The sequence below is a fragment of the Coregonus clupeaformis genome, chromosome 13 (genome assembly GCF_020615455.1).
Source record: "Coregonus clupeaformis isolate EN_2021a chromosome 13, ASM2061545v1, whole genome shotgun sequence".
NCBI classification, from domain to species: domain Eukaryota; kingdom Metazoa; phylum Chordata; class Actinopteri; order Salmoniformes; family Salmonidae; genus Coregonus; species Coregonus clupeaformis.
The window spans coordinates 8,816,880-8,833,725 of NC_059204.1; the positions used below are offsets into that span (position 1 = coordinate 8,816,880).

At 39.9% G+C, this 16,846-nt stretch overlaps 1 long non-coding RNA gene across 1 annotated transcript; it reads left to right on the top strand.

Annotated features, from left to right (window-relative positions):
- The first annotated feature begins 13,169 nt into the window (after nt 1–13,169).
- On the top strand, nt 13,170–14,893 carry LOC121580139. Its single transcript, XR_006002983.1, has 2 exons — nt 13,170–13,247; nt 14,010–14,893. It is a non-coding gene; the product is annotated as an uncharacterized LOC121580139 (long non-coding RNA).
- Nucleotides 14,894–16,846: the final 1,953 nt, after the last annotated feature.

The window sequence follows — 16,846 nt, forward strand, 5'->3', positions numbered from 1 at the left end:
AGAAGAAGTTACAGGTCTGTGAGAGCCAGAAATCTTGCTTGTTTGTAGGTGACCAAATACTTATTTTCCACCATAATTTGCAAATAAATTAATAAAAAGTCCTACAATGTGATTTTCTAGATTTTTTTTCTCAATTTGTCTGTCATAGTTGACGTGTACCTATGATGAAAATTACAGGCCTCTCTCATCTTTTTAAGTGGGAGAACTTGCACAATTGGTGGCTGACTAAATACTTTTTTCCCCCACTGTAAAGGTTTAGTTAATAATGAGAAAGAGAATAACAAAGAGAGAGTAAACGACACGACAATTACACACAACAATGAACGAACAGTCCAGGGCTATATAGTGGTGGTGATGAGATGATGAGGTGCAGGTGCACTGGAGGTGATTAGGGTGCGTTGGGTTTCCATTCCTGTGTTTGCCGAGGTGGTGCTCTCAGACCGGTGGCTCAAAAGACCGGCGAATCAGAGCGCCGGAGGGGAGCAACGGGAGGAGACGTGAAAATCTGTACAATTTGAAAAGCTTTTCCAAGGATGTGTTTTTAGGGAGTGATATTACACTAATGCTTGCATACATTTTACGTGTGGGTGGCCTATTAACTTGTCGACAATTTGTCTATAGCACAAAGGCACCCCCCCTTTGCCCTCAGAACAGCCTCAATTTGTCGGGGCATGGACTCTACAAGGTGTCGAAAGTGTTCCACAGGGATGCTGGCCCATGTTGACTCTTATGCTTCCCACAGTTGTGTCAAGTTGGCTGGATGTCCTTTGGGTGGTGGACCATTCTTGATACAAACAGGAAACTGTTGAGCGTGTAAAACCCAGCAGTGTTGCAGTTCTTAACACATTCAAAGCGATGCGGCCGGCACCTACTACCATACCCCGTTCAAAGGCACTTAAATCTTTTGTCTTACCCATTCACCCTCTGAATGGCACACACACACAATCCATGTCTCAATTTTCTCAAAGCTTAAAAATCCTTCTTTAAACTGTCTCCTCCCCTTCATCTACACTGATTGAAGTGGATTCAACAAGTGACATCAATAAGGGATCATAGCTTTCACCTGGATTCATCTGGTCAGTCTATGTCATGGAAAGAGCAGGTGTTCCTAATGTTTTGTACACTTCAGAAAGTATTTACACCCGTTGACTTTTCCACATTTTGCTGTGTTACAGCCTGAATTTAAAATGGATAAATTGAGACTTTTTGTCACTGGCCTACACACAATACCCCATAATGTCAAAGTGGAATTATGTTTTTCATTTTTTTAAACGAATTAATTAAAAATGAAAAGCTGAAATGTTTTGAGTCAATAAGTATTCAACCCCTTTTTTAGGCCAAGCCTAAATTAGTTCAGAAGTAAAAATGTGCTTAACCTTTTACTACAGCGGTCTAAATGAGGGTCACAGAGTGATTCTTGGTAGTCTTAAACAAATCTACTTTGAAACAAAAGTATACACCTCACACACATGAGTATTGCCTTAAAAAAAGAATACACCTGTACCATGTCAGATATAGAGTTAACATTTATCAAATTTTGAGTTTACATCCCAATATTACACTTTATATACTTCACAGCAGACTGAAATATAACAAAACTGTTTGATATAGAAACACTGGACTTTCGTCGTATTTTTAAAAATTGTATTATTCATTATGAAAAATATGAATAACATTCCACCCATGAGGCCAAAGAGGGCGCTTTTGGTCATTGACTGCAGGAAAGGGCTACCAAGTCACATAATAAGTCACATGGACTCACTCTGTGTGCAATAATAGTGTTTAACAGGATTTTTGAATGACTACCCCATCTCTGTACCCCACACATACAATTATCTGTATGGTCCCTTAGTCGAGCAGTGAATTTCAAACATAGATTCAACCACAAAGACCAGAGAGGTTTTCCAATGCTTCGCAAAGAAGGGCACCTATTGGTAGATGGGTAAAATAAAAAAAGCAGACATTGAATATCCCTTTGAGCATGGTGAAGTTATTAATTACACTTTGGATGGTGTATCAATACACCCAGTCACTACAAAGATACAGGTGCCTTTCCTAACTCAGTTGCTGGAGAGGAAGGAAACTGCTCAGGGATTTCACCATTGCCCTCATGCTTTACGGTGGGAAATACACATGCGGAGATCATCCGTTTACCCACACCACGTCTCACAAAGCCACGTCGGTTGGAAACAAAAATCTCCAATTTGGACTCCAGACCAAAGGACAAATTTCCACCGGTCTAATGTCCATTGCTCGTGTTTCTTGGCCCAAGCAGGTCTCTTCTTCTTATTGGTGTCCTTTAGTAGTGGTTTCTTTGTAGCAATTCGACCATGAAGGCCTGATTCACACAGTCCCCTCTGAACAGTTGATGTTGAGATGTCTGTTACTTGAACTCTGTGAAGCATTTATTTTGGCTGCAATTTCTGAGGCTGGTAACTCTAATGAACTTATCCTCTGCAGCAGAGGTAACTCTGGTTCTTCCATTCCTGTGGTGGTCCTCATTAGAGCCAGTTTCATCATAGCGCTTGATGGTTTTTGCGACTGCACTTGAAGAAACATTCAAAGTTCTTGAAATGTTCAGTATTGACTGACCTTCATGTCTTGAAGTAATGATGGACTGTAGTTTCTCTTTGCTTATTTGAGCTGTTCTTGCCATAATATTTACAATTTAGTCATTTAGCAGACGCTCTTATCCAGAGCGACTTACAGTTAGTGAATGCATACATTTTTCATACTGGCCCCCCATGGGAATCGAACCCACAACCCTGGCGTTATTTTACCAAATAGGGCTATCTTCTGTTAACCTTCCCCCCCTCCCCCCCCTACCTTGTCACAACACAACTAATTGGCTTAAACGCATTAAGAAGGAAATAAATTCCACAAATTATATTTTTAGAAGGCACACCTGTTAATTGAAATGCATTCCAGGTGACTACCTCATGAAGCTGGTTGAGAGAATGCCAAGAGTGTGCAAAGCTGTCATCAAGGCAAAGGTGGCTACTTTGAAGAATCTCAAATATAAATTTGTTTTGTTTAACACTTTTTTGGTTACTACATGATTCCATATGTGTTATTTCATAGTTTTGATGTCTTCACCATTATTCTACAATGTAAAACATTTTAAAAGAAAAACCCTTGAATGAGTAGGTGTGTCCAAAATTTTGACTGGTAGTGTATATACATTATTGATACACATATACTGTATGAAAGGAGCTTGTTTCTAGGACACACCGTTCAAAAGTTATATAGAACAAGGTCAAGGGTCAAGGGTCAAATTGACCTAGAACATCATGGATATCACTAGTCCGGTACCGGGTGTATTTTTTTTAATGATTTTTTGCCCCGTCTTTTACAAGTTTGAGACCCATACTTAGGAAAGTAGATTAAGGGTCATGGTGAAAAAATTACATAAAATAGTAATTTAGTGATTTCAACGTAAGGGAAGTTTTAAATGGTTGAAAGTGCAGATGACAACTAAATGAAAAAGCTGACATTGTTTTCCCATTGAAATTTGGTTGTGTTTTTAGATGGTTGAAAGGATAGTGATAACACACTGGAAATTCAACAAACTTCTGGCTGTCCTTTTTGAGTGGGTGAATAAATGTTGAAATCTCATTGATCAACGTCTCAGCCAAATATTACCCAAATCTCCACTTTGAAATTATGTGGAGTGCCCAGTGGGTTCCTCCATCTCTTAATTCCCGGCTGTCTTATGGTTGGTCTCAGCAGCTTTGTCAAACCACAGGAGTTATAACAAGAGTGCTTCTAGTGTGGCCCTGTTAGTGCAGAATGCACATCGGAGTGCAGAACACACATGCACATTTTGCCACTTTTCAACCAATACACATGCACAGACCACAGATTCCCTTAGCTAGCTGAATCTATGAGATCTGTCTTAAACTTGTGGTCACGCCAAAATGCAAAAATATCTGACATACTGGGGAGTATATGCTTTTTGCAGATGAGGCCTCTATTTAACATGAGATATTCTGTCATTACATGTTTCCATTCATATGCTCCATTTTGCACTACTGAATGTTTACCTCAGTTTACCTTGTGCGTCATTAAATGTAAATTCGATCATCTCAGATATCGATATCATTTTCCCATCTTGAAATGTAACTCCATCTGTATATAATATGAAGCAGTGATAGCTATATTTAGACATTATATTTAGTGTTGTTTCATCATCGTTCCAAACAATAGTGATATTCTTGGGGTATCTTTAAGTTCCTCATGGGCTGTCACGTGTTGGTTTGGTTGTCACATGGCCTCATCTTACTGGTAGATACCTGCTGTCTTGGCCTGCCTGACCAAGTAACCTTTTTATTTTGAAGCAATCCTGTTTGACATGCTTCTGCATGGTATTTCTGGAGAAAACAAACGGAAGTCTATTCAGAGGACTTGATAAAGCAGCAGTTATGGAACACACGGTTACAAAGTTCTCTGAACCACAAGCACCAGTGGACAGGGACGGTTGTTAGTCAAATGAGAGCAATGCGTATGATCGACTGTGAGTTCGTCAGCCACTTCAGTTTCCTCTGTGGTGAGGGGGGGGGGGGAGCCAATAACTTCTCAGCCCTATGTCACTACATGTGTAGTATGTATGAAGATATATTTGTTGATATATTTTTTGACGTCTCCTCTCACATTTTACATGGTTCTACTGATTAAATACTAGATGTATAGTTTAGTGCAGGTTCACAAAGCCAGTGTGAAACCCGATGAAGAACTGCATAGTGAGTGAAAACAAAACTAGTTGATCAGCTATCAACGTCTTGCTACATAAGCCCTTGTCAACCCCAGGCCAGGCCAGCGTTGTCCGGAAAGTTTGTGGTGTTGTCAGCTCCGCCCATGTGGTCATGACCCAACCCCTGCAGACGAGATCATCAGACTCCGCCTCTCTGCGGTGGTGGAAAGCGCGTCCTCTTTTTTCTGCCTCTCACAGGGACACACAGGCCTAAAGACCAGGTCTCATTGGTGGCTGGGGCTCCTATGATTGGTTTTGCCCTTATTTGGACATGTCTACGCTTCTATCAGTTTCTTGAAGGGAATGCATCAATTGAAATCCATTGTTGATGAGTATTTGTAGGCCTCATGTTGCCCCCACCTTTTATATGTCTAGCTGAGGTTGTAACTTCTAGGTTATCTATCAAAGTCATGTTATGATCTGAACGCCTTGTGAAAAACAGAGGAAACTAGCTAATATATATTCCAGTGTGACGTCTTTCTGTGCCAAAGCTGATACTGAATTCTCACTGCATAGTCTTACTGTAATCTGATACTGAACCCTCACTGCATAGTCTTAATGTAATCTGATACTGAACCCTCACTGCATAGTCTTACTGTAAACTGATACTTCACCCTCACTGCATAGTCTTACTGTAAACTGATACTTCACCCTCACTGCATAGTCTTACTGTAAACTGATACTTAACCCTCACTGCATAGTCTTACTGTAATCTGATACTGAACCCTCACTGCATAGTCTTACTGTAAACTGATACTAAACCCTCACTGCATAGTCTTACTGTAAACTGATAATTCACCCTCACTGCATAGTCTTACTGTAAACTGATACTGAACCCTCACTGCATAGTCTTACTGTAAACTGATACTGAACCCTCACTGCATAGTCTTACTGTAAACTGATACTGAACCCTCACTGCATAGTCTTACTGTAAACTGATACTGAACCCTCACTGCATAGTCTTACTGTAAGCTGATACTGAACCCTCACTGTATAGTCTTACTGTAAACTGATACTGAACCATCACTGCATAGTCTTACTGTAAACTGATACTGAACCCTCACTGCATAGTCTTACTGTAAACTGATACTGAACCCTCACTGCATAGTCTTACTGTAAACTGATACTGAACCCTCACTGCATAGTCTTACTGTAAGCTGATACTGAACCCTCACTGCATAGTCTTACTGTAAACGGATACTGAACCATCACTGCATAGTTTACTGTAAACTGATACTGAACCCTCACTGCATAATCTTACTGTAAACTGATACTGAACCATCACTGCATAATTTTACTGTAAACTTGACTGCAAGGAGGGAGGGAGGAGGAAAAAGGTGCTAAAGGCAGCAAGGGTGATTCTGAACATTCCAACAGCAGCACACATATCTCCACACAGTGTTGCTCATGACTCTGTTTCATAAGGGCTGATAAGACTTCCTCATTTAAGCAGTACTCAGAACAGCTACAGAACTGAGAGAATGTTTTTTTTTACATGGAGAGTAGAATATTTTACTAGAACAATTTTGCTTGGAACTTCTTAACTAAATTTGACTAGAAACGAAACTACAGACGGGTCAGGTTAGCCTTGGCTTGGACATACAGACCTTGTTGGAGGGTTGGAGGGCTGAGCCGCAGGGCTAGCCAGTGGCAGGGGGAGACTGAGGACGCATCTCAGATGGCACCCTATGAGCCCTGGTCAAAAGTAGTGCACTATTATAGAGAATAGGGTGCCAATTGAGGCGCATGGTGTGAGAGGGCCAGGCCAGGGAGGGCAAGGGGAGGCAGGGAGGCCAGGGGGAGGTAGGGGGAGGCAGGGAGGGGAAATGGCTGCCGGCCCAGATAAGGTATATCTCTAGAGACAGTGTGGGTCTCTGTAAGCCCCATGCTTTGGGCTCATCACACAGACAGGCACTGATCACTTCACATCTGGCACTCACACACACTCTTAGAAAAAAAAGGTGCTCTCTAGAACCTAAAATGGTCCCCATATGAGAACCCTTTAAAGAACCCTTTTTGGTTCCAGGTAGAACCCTTTTGGGTTCCATAAAGAACCCTTTCCACAGAGGGTTCTACTTGGTGCTCCTATGGCGACAGCCAAAGAACCCTTTTTTCTAAGAGTGCAGATGCCTAACAACTAGCAGCTAGCGTCGTCGTTATAGCACCCACACCATTTATTTTTCCTTTATTTAACTAGGCAAGTCAGTTAAGAACAAATTCTTATTTACAATGACGGCCTACACCGGCTAAACCCGGACGACGCTGGGCCAATTGTGCGCCGCCCTATGGGACTCCCAATCACGGCCGGTTGTGATACAGCCTGGAATCGAACCAGGGGGTCTGTAGTGACACCTCAAGCACTGAGACGCAGTGCCTTAGACCGCTGCGCCACTCGGGAGCCCCATTATATAACCCATACCCCCACTCACACATATGGCCTCCATTTCACTACATATGCACAAACACAAAATAAGTTTAAAACATGTTCTTGCCACTTCCTCTTCAAATTAGGGCTAATTGGAAATGCTGTTCAAAAGAGGACATTGTATTATTTCTTTGTACTCCCTGACGAAGGCCATGCAGCCGAAACCTGTCGGATGTAAAAAAAAATCCATTGAACACGCCATACTAATAAAGGCATTTTAATTAATTATATGAAGAGTGCCTTGGTCCTTTCTTTTTGATGTTCTTGCCATTGTCAAATAAAAACAGAATCTAATTTCTTGGTGTTTCTGTGTCTGACGCACGTCCTGTGTTTGTTTGTCACTATACGCCATTTGATCTTCCATAAATTATTAATCTGTTTAATCTAAAACATCACTTGACATTCAGAATGAAGATTAAAGCAGATATTCTCATCGCATGATGTCAGTGTTCTTGAAATAGATCAGATAACAGACAGATGTAATGTCAGTGTGATTTAGTATGCATGCTACTGCGTATGCTTGTAGGGTAGTGTAGGGTATTGTAGGGTATTATAGGGTATTATAGGGTATTGTAGTCTATTCTAGGGTATTGTAGGGTATTGTAGGGTATTGTTGTGTATTGTAGAATATTGTAGTGTATTGTAGTGTATTGTAGGGTATTGTTGTGTATTGTAGAATATTGTAGTGTATTGTAGTGTATTGTAGGGTAGTGTTGTGTATTGTAGGGTATTGAAGTGTACTGTAGCTCAGTTGGTAGAGCATGGCGCTTGCAACGCCAGGGTTGTGGGTTGGTTTCCCACAGGGGGCCAGTATGAAAATGTATGCACTCACTAACTGTAAGTCGCTCTGGATAAGAGCATCTGCTAAATGACTAAAATGTAAAATGTAAAAATGTAGGGTAGTGTTGTGTAGGGTATTGTATTGGTACACATGTTGTTATGTACAGTCGGGTATTCAGACCCACTGCTCTGATAGGTATCAATGACAGGGTGATCCCCCCCAGTTCCCACAGCCATTGACAGTCCGTCATGTGTTTTTCATAGGGATAGATGAATGGGAAGAAATCAAGGTACTGTAATACAGCATGGAACCCATCTCAATAGAGAATCATTCTTCAAACAAGGCATGTTTTTTCAACGTATGGACATTGTAAACACACGACCTGCTGTCCTAACACCCACAGCAACACTACATTTTACATTTACGTCATTTAGCAGACGCTCTTATCCAGAGCGACTTACAGTTAGTGAGTGCATACATTATTATTATTTTTTTTTTAAATCATACTGGACCCCCGTGGGAATCAAACCCACAACCCTGGCGTTGCAAACGCCATGCTCTACCAACTGAGCTACATCCCTGCCGGCCATTCCCTCCTCTACCCTGGACGACGCTGGGCCAAATGTGCGCCGCCCCATGGGTCTCCCGGTCGCGGCCGGCTACGACAGAGCCTGGATTCGAACCAGGATCTCTAGTGGCACAGCGATGCAGCGCCTTAGACCACTGCGCCACTCGGGAGGTTCTACAACTGTATATACATTAAAAAGTCTTTAGTCTTTATTCTAGTAGGCCTACAATCTGAAGATGAACTAAATGCAGTCTAGTAAATTGCTGTTATAGTTGTTGGAGTCACTGGTGACTAAAAGTGAAACTCCTGACACTCAAAAAGGATCTTCAGATTACACATTCCTCACACCTTTTTCAATGTTCCAATGTTATTTCATATAATTACAGTTTCAACACCCACCGTCCTATCCATTCATCTCATCAAACCCCATAGGCCCCGCCTTCTCCCACCCACTGCCCTTCCACCTCCAAGGTTGTCATAGTTACAAACTGCTTCACCATGGCTGTAGTGGATAGTGTTCTCACATCACAGGGTCTGAGGGGGGAATTGAAACTTCTCTGGCCTTTCAACTGTGAATAGCAACGGTGGTGGAGTCCCTAAAACAAACTGTAGAGTGGAAAATAAAAAGTTACTTTGCCACCATGCCAGACCAATAAACGACCCATCTGGGCCATCTCCTTTAGACAAAGATCTAGGGAGAATCTAGAGAGAGGACTCTTATTGTGAAGAGCTCAGCTCCTCTTGATAAAGTACAAAGACTTAACTTGACTTGAATTTTACTGGCAAGCATTCATTGATTTGGAAATGTTTTACGTCCAAATCAAAGCATACTGATCAAGTTTGATTGCATTGGCACAAACTGATTCACAAACCGATTTGGCTCCCTGTGCCTTTTACACAACATTATAATGTAAACCGTCAAGGCCTTGCAAAACTGTTAACTTAAATGAAAATGAAAGAATGTATCTTCTGCAAACACACAAAAAAAATAGTAAAGTGTCTTTTCTCATGTGCACATTTCTGGTTCTGTGGTGTGATGCAGGCAGCCCTCCCCCCCCACTTCCTCCATCTCTTTCTGAGCTGTGGGGTTGCTTAGACACACACCGGATGAAAATATCGAGCTGTGAAGCCAGTAAGAGCTCTCTGGAGAACAGGTCCATTTCTTCATTCTCTTTTCTTGTGTTGTCTCTAGATGTAATGAGCCTGACGAATGAGGTCAGGGAAAAGGGGAGGAGCTATGTTATGCTACTTTATAGTATAATACAATCCGTATAGTTTAATCTCATCTATAAGAATGCCTTTATACAGTATAAACGTATATATGGATATACCGCACATACAGTTTATCCTGTTTTCAAGATAAGGAAAAAGAAAGCTAGTATAATATATATAATATATGCCATTTAGCGAACGTTTATATCCAAACGACTTACAGTCATGCATTCTTTATATAAATGTAAACGTTACAGAATGTGTGAAGACTGAAGGGCTGGTGTAGGCCTCCAACAGGAAATAACATGTGTTTTTTTTCCCCCAACAGGTACTTCCTGAAGTAGTTATATCAGATCCACTATCTCAGCATTTTCACCGCCCATCTGCCGTGGGTAGCGAACCGTTACACAGTACCAATGCAGGTAAAGTCACTGAGCAATGAATTAAAAGAAATGATGCCAGTGTGCTTATAACTACCCCATGGGGCCACGCCACGTCATTTCAACGTGGATAATTGGGTAATATGTGGTTGAGACGTTGATCAATGAGATTACAACCTACATACACCTACTCAAAAAAGACAGCCATAAGTTCCAATGTGTTATCACTATGCTTTGAGAGAAATTGTGAAAACCCATCTGTCCAATTCCTATTAGATTAGGATATCTCTCCTACATGTGTGTTTGAAAGGAGCCTCTGGGTACTATTTCTAACCTAGAGGGCGGCAGGTAGCCTAGCAGTTAAGAGCGTTGGGCCAGGAACTGAAAGGTCGCTGGTTCGAACCCCCGAGCCGACTAGGTGAAAAATCTGTCAATGTGCTCTTGAACAAGGCACTTAACCCTAATTGCTCCTGTAAGTCGCTCTGGATAAGAGCGTCTGCAAAATGACTAAAATGTAAACTAAATTCCAATGGAATTTCTGATTTTTGGTTTAATTGTCACCCAAATGTCTATCACTGCGCTTTCAACCATTTAAAAGCACAGCAAAGTTCAAATGGGAATACAATGTCAGATATTTTGTATATTTATCACTGTGCTTCATAATAGCAGAGCTAAATGGCCTGGATTACAGTTGAGATTACATTAAAAGTACATGGTGAAAGTGATCAATGCTGTTCGAGATTCTGCACAGATTATTACAGCAATTGTGAAGATCTCCACAGACCTGCGACGACCAGCGCATGCTATCTTGAACATGCACGCTTTACATAAGAAGACATTTATAGTTACAGTAACCTGTGGCAATGGATGTGTTACTCATTTTATGGTTGAATTTTACATTAGTTTGTAAGATAGCCTTAACTTTAGGCTATTTACCGTATTACAAAAGTAATATTGAATTGTATTTGGTTGACAACGCCACCAAATATCAACATGTGAAAGAGATTTATCTTCTGCTTGGATAGTTCCATCCACCCAAAATCTAAGTTAAAGAATAGGACTCAATCAAATCAAATCAAACTTTAAATGCACTTTAAATAAAGTTTCATTTGATTTAGTCCCATTCTTTAACTTAGATTTTTGGTTGAGATGGAGACGTGAATCCAACATATCAATTATTAATTTATAGAGAAACTGGAATTAAAGCCAGACTAAGTCAGTGGCACAGATGGAACTATCCAAGCAGAAGATACATCTCCTTCCAATGTTGATATTTGGTTGCTTTGACAACCAAACACAGTTCAATATCCCTAAATACCATGAAATGTTTAATCAACCAGAGCCTGAAACCCTAGACCTATTGTATTGTCTATTGTTAGTTGAATTCTGGGTTGAATTGAAACAATATCTGTTGATGACTTTGAAAATGCCATATAGGCCTAAATAGTAGGCCCATCATTGACGATATATGAGTGATCAAGTATGGTCACATTTGCTCTGTTAAACCTCCCCTTTGGAATGACTTTGACAGCAACAGCCCACTGGGCACATCGTCAGTTCAACGTCTAGTTTTGATTTACATTCGGTTGAGTTGTCAACTAATGTGAATTCAACAAAACAGAAAATTAAAAAAATTAAAAAATAAAGTGGGTGAAAAAAATACGAAATGCCCTTACATTGATGACTTTTTGCAAATCCAATTCGTTTCCCACGTTTATTCAATGTCATCACGTTTGCTTCTTTGTTTTGTGTTGAAATTATGTGGAAACAACGTCGATTCAACCAGTTTTTGCCAAAGTGGGAGTGAATCTATTTAGTTTTTTTAAAAGTGGAAATCTCGCAACAATCATTCTCACGGTAGCACATTGGTAATAGTCAGTGACAAATACCAACGCTAAGCAGCGCTGGGCTTGGTTAAAATCCTGGATTGGAGACCAAAGGGTAGCTGTAGACAGATACATTCACCAGTAGGAGGTACTGCCCAGTCTATAGTTGTTGTTTCTGATAGTGGATATAACATTGAAGATCTGACATTGTTTTAAAGGTACAAATTCAACATATTTGTCTATGTTGAAATTTGGTTAGTATGGCATAATCCTGTGGTTGAAATTTCACTCTCAAAACAACAGTTTCCGTTGATGACTTTTCTCAAAACAAATGTATTTTCCATGTAGATTCCACATCACAATATGTTTTTTTAAAAATGTTGAAACAACGTTGATTCAACCAGTTTATGTCCAGTTGGACCTCTACCTTCACTGGTAAAACCAATGGACTGCTCTCACCTGTCATTCTATCAGATCTATAAAATGAACCACATGAAGATATACGTGAAGAGGCGCACACACACACATAATGAACACTATCATAGTTGATCTCTCTTCTCTCATAGTTGATCTCTCTTCTCATCATTGAAAGATTTCAGTTTCTCTTTTTCATGTTGTAACTGTGAAGCAATGTAGATTACAGATGAGAAGGTTCCAGAAGGACAGGAGAAAGAAGAACATTCCGGTGGTCTTTCACAAAAGAAGAACATGGGGTTGTGAAATGATAGCATCTGTGATTAGGGGCTATAGTCCTGACTGGTCCTCAGTGTTTCCTAGTTGGTATATCAGTTAGTTTACTTCATAAATGATTGCGTTGATGCACTAAAACCATCTACTGACATGTTTTGGCTCATTCACTTCCCTCCATTGGCCTAATTTCCTACAAAGAACGTTTATACAAGTAAGTTCTGAGGATAAAGTTGGATATTGGGCTAGGACAGGATATGTCTCAAATAAGGCCTAGTTTGAGGGACCAGGGTGGATTCAGAACGGGCTTGATTTCCAATCAACTAACATATGTATATTATAGGATGACATGGCTGTTGTGGGTTCCTTCGTAGGCCTGATAGGCGTGGTAAACTTAATCTGCAAGAGCGAAAGAAAGAAAGAAAGAAAGAGAGAGCGGCAGTGACTGTTAGGCCTCTTCCTGTGGTTTGTACCACGTGGGCTGAGGGGGTTAAAAAGGAGACAACTTCTTCTTCTTCATCCACTTCTTCAGGGAACCGAGGGAAGAAGACACTGGGCGCTGAGACCACTGCACAAGCTCTTCGCTTTTTTTACAGAGACAAAGGAGCCTTCACTCAGGTACAGTATGAACCTATTGTATTAGGTAAAACGTGATTATGTTATTTTGTTACGATATGGAATTGAAATGGTCAAATTTAGTTAAAGTGAGAGAATTCTAATGGGGACCGTTGTTACTAGTCCGTTCACTCTCTACGGGCAATGTCTGTATGTGAACATTCAATCTATACAGAGATAGTGTGAAATAATCATTTATTCATTTAAAAAGAAGAAACCACACAAAATGTTTGCTTGGAATTGAAAAAGTTTGTCAAATGGAAACTGGGATAGTAATTTCGGTACATTTTGTAGAGTTTTGCATTGTCTTTAGCTTTTAAGTGAATGTAAAGTTGGTTACTATGACCAAAAATCGCTTTTATGTCACCTGTCTTCAGTGAGGAAAAAAGCTTACTCACTTACGCAAGACAAAATGGCCTCCACCAGATAATGCCTCAGTATACTGATCTTAGATCAGTATAACTGCGTTGCTCTGTTCAGACCACATGTAGAGAAACGGACTCAGTTTGAGTTAGAAAGAAGGGGAGGGGCTTATTTACCCCCCTTCATTTCTAATACCTTTGTTCAACGCTAAAACTCTTTAGAATTAAGAACCCGTGCATTTAATTTTCTCGCAAAAAGAAGTGAAACTAACTACATCATTCCTCATAACTTACAATTGTACACGTTATAGTTACTCTTTATTAAGCTACGTGTGTGTTTAGGAGAGTGTGTTTGTATGTGTGTGTGTGTGTGTGTGTGTGACGGTGGGCTGGGTGTGGTTAGCTGGTGAGAGCAGCTGGAGACGGGCACCAGTTTTGAGGCAGGTGCAGCAGAAGGAAGGGAAAGAAGCTGGAACTGAAAAAGAAGACATTGGAGGAAGTACAGTGCAGTCATCCATAAAGTAGAAAGCACTACTAAACTCCTTCGCCACAGTGTAGTGTTTCCTACTTTATGGATGAGTGTACTGTTGGCTACGGTGACAAAGACAGAGGAGCCAAAATGGCGCCCGCAGAGAGAGAGACTGTTCACATACAGGAATTGAGAAAAAGGAGAACCTGCATTGTTTCACATAGTGGTGGAGTGCACAGCGCAGAGTGTCACCCACTACAGTTCACATGGGCTGTGCACCCACCCAACTCTGAACAAAGCTGACCTCATGCCTCTCCTTTTAGCAATGACTGGTACTGAATGCATTTGTGTATTAAAAATTGTGCTCTGGAAATGTTTTACGTGTCTCCAACTATATATATATATGGAAATGTTTTATATGTCTCAAACTATAGATATGGAAATGTTTTATATGTCTCAAACTATAGATATGGAAATGTTTTATATGTCTCAAACTATAGATATGGAAATGTTTTATATGTCTCAAACTATAGATATGGAAATGTTTTATATGTCTCAAACTATTGATATGGAAATGTTTTATATGTCTCAAACTATAGATATGGAAATGTTTTATATGTCTCAAACTATAGATATGGAAATACTAATTTTGTTGAACTGTATATGGTCTGGTCTGGTCCTGTAAAATAGGTCTTATCATTCTATGTGGCATCATTCTCCGCTTTTGATTTATAAACTTATAATGCATAATGATAAGTCTGTATAATTGGTGAGTGTATTGCCAAATTTCTCCTCAATAAAGAATGAAATAAAATGTTTTTTTTGTGTGTGTCTTTTCTATTAATTCTACCTACATTTGCATTTCAGTCAAAGTAACACAAAGTCAAACACAAAATCCCCAGCACAACTACTTCTTTATGTGAAAATATACTTTATTCCTGTAAAAAGATCCAGATTGAAAGAAATCGCCACAATTTAAAGTCAACAAGTCCTCTGTGCACTACTTCGGAGTCATTGTTCCTCAATCAACAACACTGCTTCCACATGCAAAAAGACATCTGAAAGACAATATTAACAAAATCAAAACAAAAACCTATTTACAGGTGAGCTTTCCCAAAACGGGTAATAAAAACCTTAATATACAAAAGGTAAATCTTCCATTGTTTTCAAAAGAAAGCATACAGGTCAGAAAAGACAAAAAAAAATCCCTTCTCTGTATGAAAATATGATCATACCTTATAGTCCAAAGCCCCATAGTGCCTCGCTTGCATCACTTACAGCTTTACATTATACATTATTAGATACATACAGACCTACTCCTGAAATGCCTTAATACTCCACACTTGGCTTCCGCTGCATCGACAATCAATCAGAAGACTAAAATATTGCAAACATAATGCCAAGTAACGTGAGACCTATACATAAATACATAAATATAATGATAATAAATAAGGCAGAATATGGGATTACATTGTTATTATGCATGCAGTCAATAATCAAAGAGGTGTAAACAACTTATTAAGACTAAACAAGGTCTTGTAAGGCTAAATATTATTATATTATATCAACTGTTGTCTAAAATGCTTGCTAAGGGGTTAAGAAGGTCCTATTTAGATAGAGAGCAGAAGTAGAGTAGATGTAGTCAGACAGGGGCAGTAGTAGTATAGTAGTAGTAGTAGAAGTAGTAGTAGCAGAAGTAGTAGTAGCAGAAGTAGTAGTAGTAGAAGTAGTAGTAGTAGTAGCAGTAGCAGTAGCAGTAGTGGTAGTAGTAGTAGTAGTAATAGTAGCAGTAGTAGTAGTGGTAGTAGTAGTAGTAGTGGTAGCAGTAGTAGTAGCAGTAGTAGTAGTGGTAGTAGTAGTAGTAGTAGTAGTAGTAGTGTTAGCGGTAGTAGTAGTAGCAGCAGCAGTAGTAGTAGCAGTAGTAGTAGTAGTAGTAGCAGTAGTATAGTAGTAGTAGTAGTAGTAGTAGTGTTAGCAGTAGTAGTAGTAGTAGTGGTAGCAGTAATAGTAGTGTTAGCTGTAGTAGTTGTAGTGGTAGTAGCAGTAGTAGTAGTGTTAGCGGTAGCAGCAGTAGCAGTGGTGGTCGTGGTAGTGGTCGTAGCGGTAGCAGTAGTAGTAATAGTAGTAGTGGTCGTAGTAGTAGTAGTAGTAGTAGTAATAGTAGTAGTGGTCGTAGTAGTAGTAGCGGTAGTAGTGGTCGTGGTAGCAGTAGTAATAGTAGTAATAGCGGTAGTAGCGGTGGTAGTAGTAGTAGTAGTAGTGGTGGTCGTGGTAGTAGTGATAGTAGCAGTGGTGGTAGTAGTACTACTAGTAGTAGTAGTAGCGGTAGTAGTGGTAGTAGTAGTAGTAGTAGTAGTAGTAGTACATTCCTAAAGCTTGCAATAACAATTTATGCTAGTAGCTTTCTGAATACAGATTAGAGCAGGTAGGTACATTAAAGGCTGTGAAGGAATACAAATATCCACTGTACATTTTCAGCCACTTTAAAGTACACCCCCAACACATACAGTGAGGGAAAAAAGTATTTGATCCCCTGCTGATTTTGTACGTTTGCTCACTGACAAAGAAATGATCAGTCTATAATTTTAAAGGTAGGTTTATTTGAACAGTGAGAGACAGAATAACAACAACAAAATCAAGAAAAACGTATGTCAAAAATGTTATAAATTGATTTGCATTTTAATGAAAGAAATAAGTATTTGACCCCCTCTCAATCAGAAAGATTTCTGGCTCCCAGGTGTCTTTTATACAGGTAACGAGCTGAGATTAGG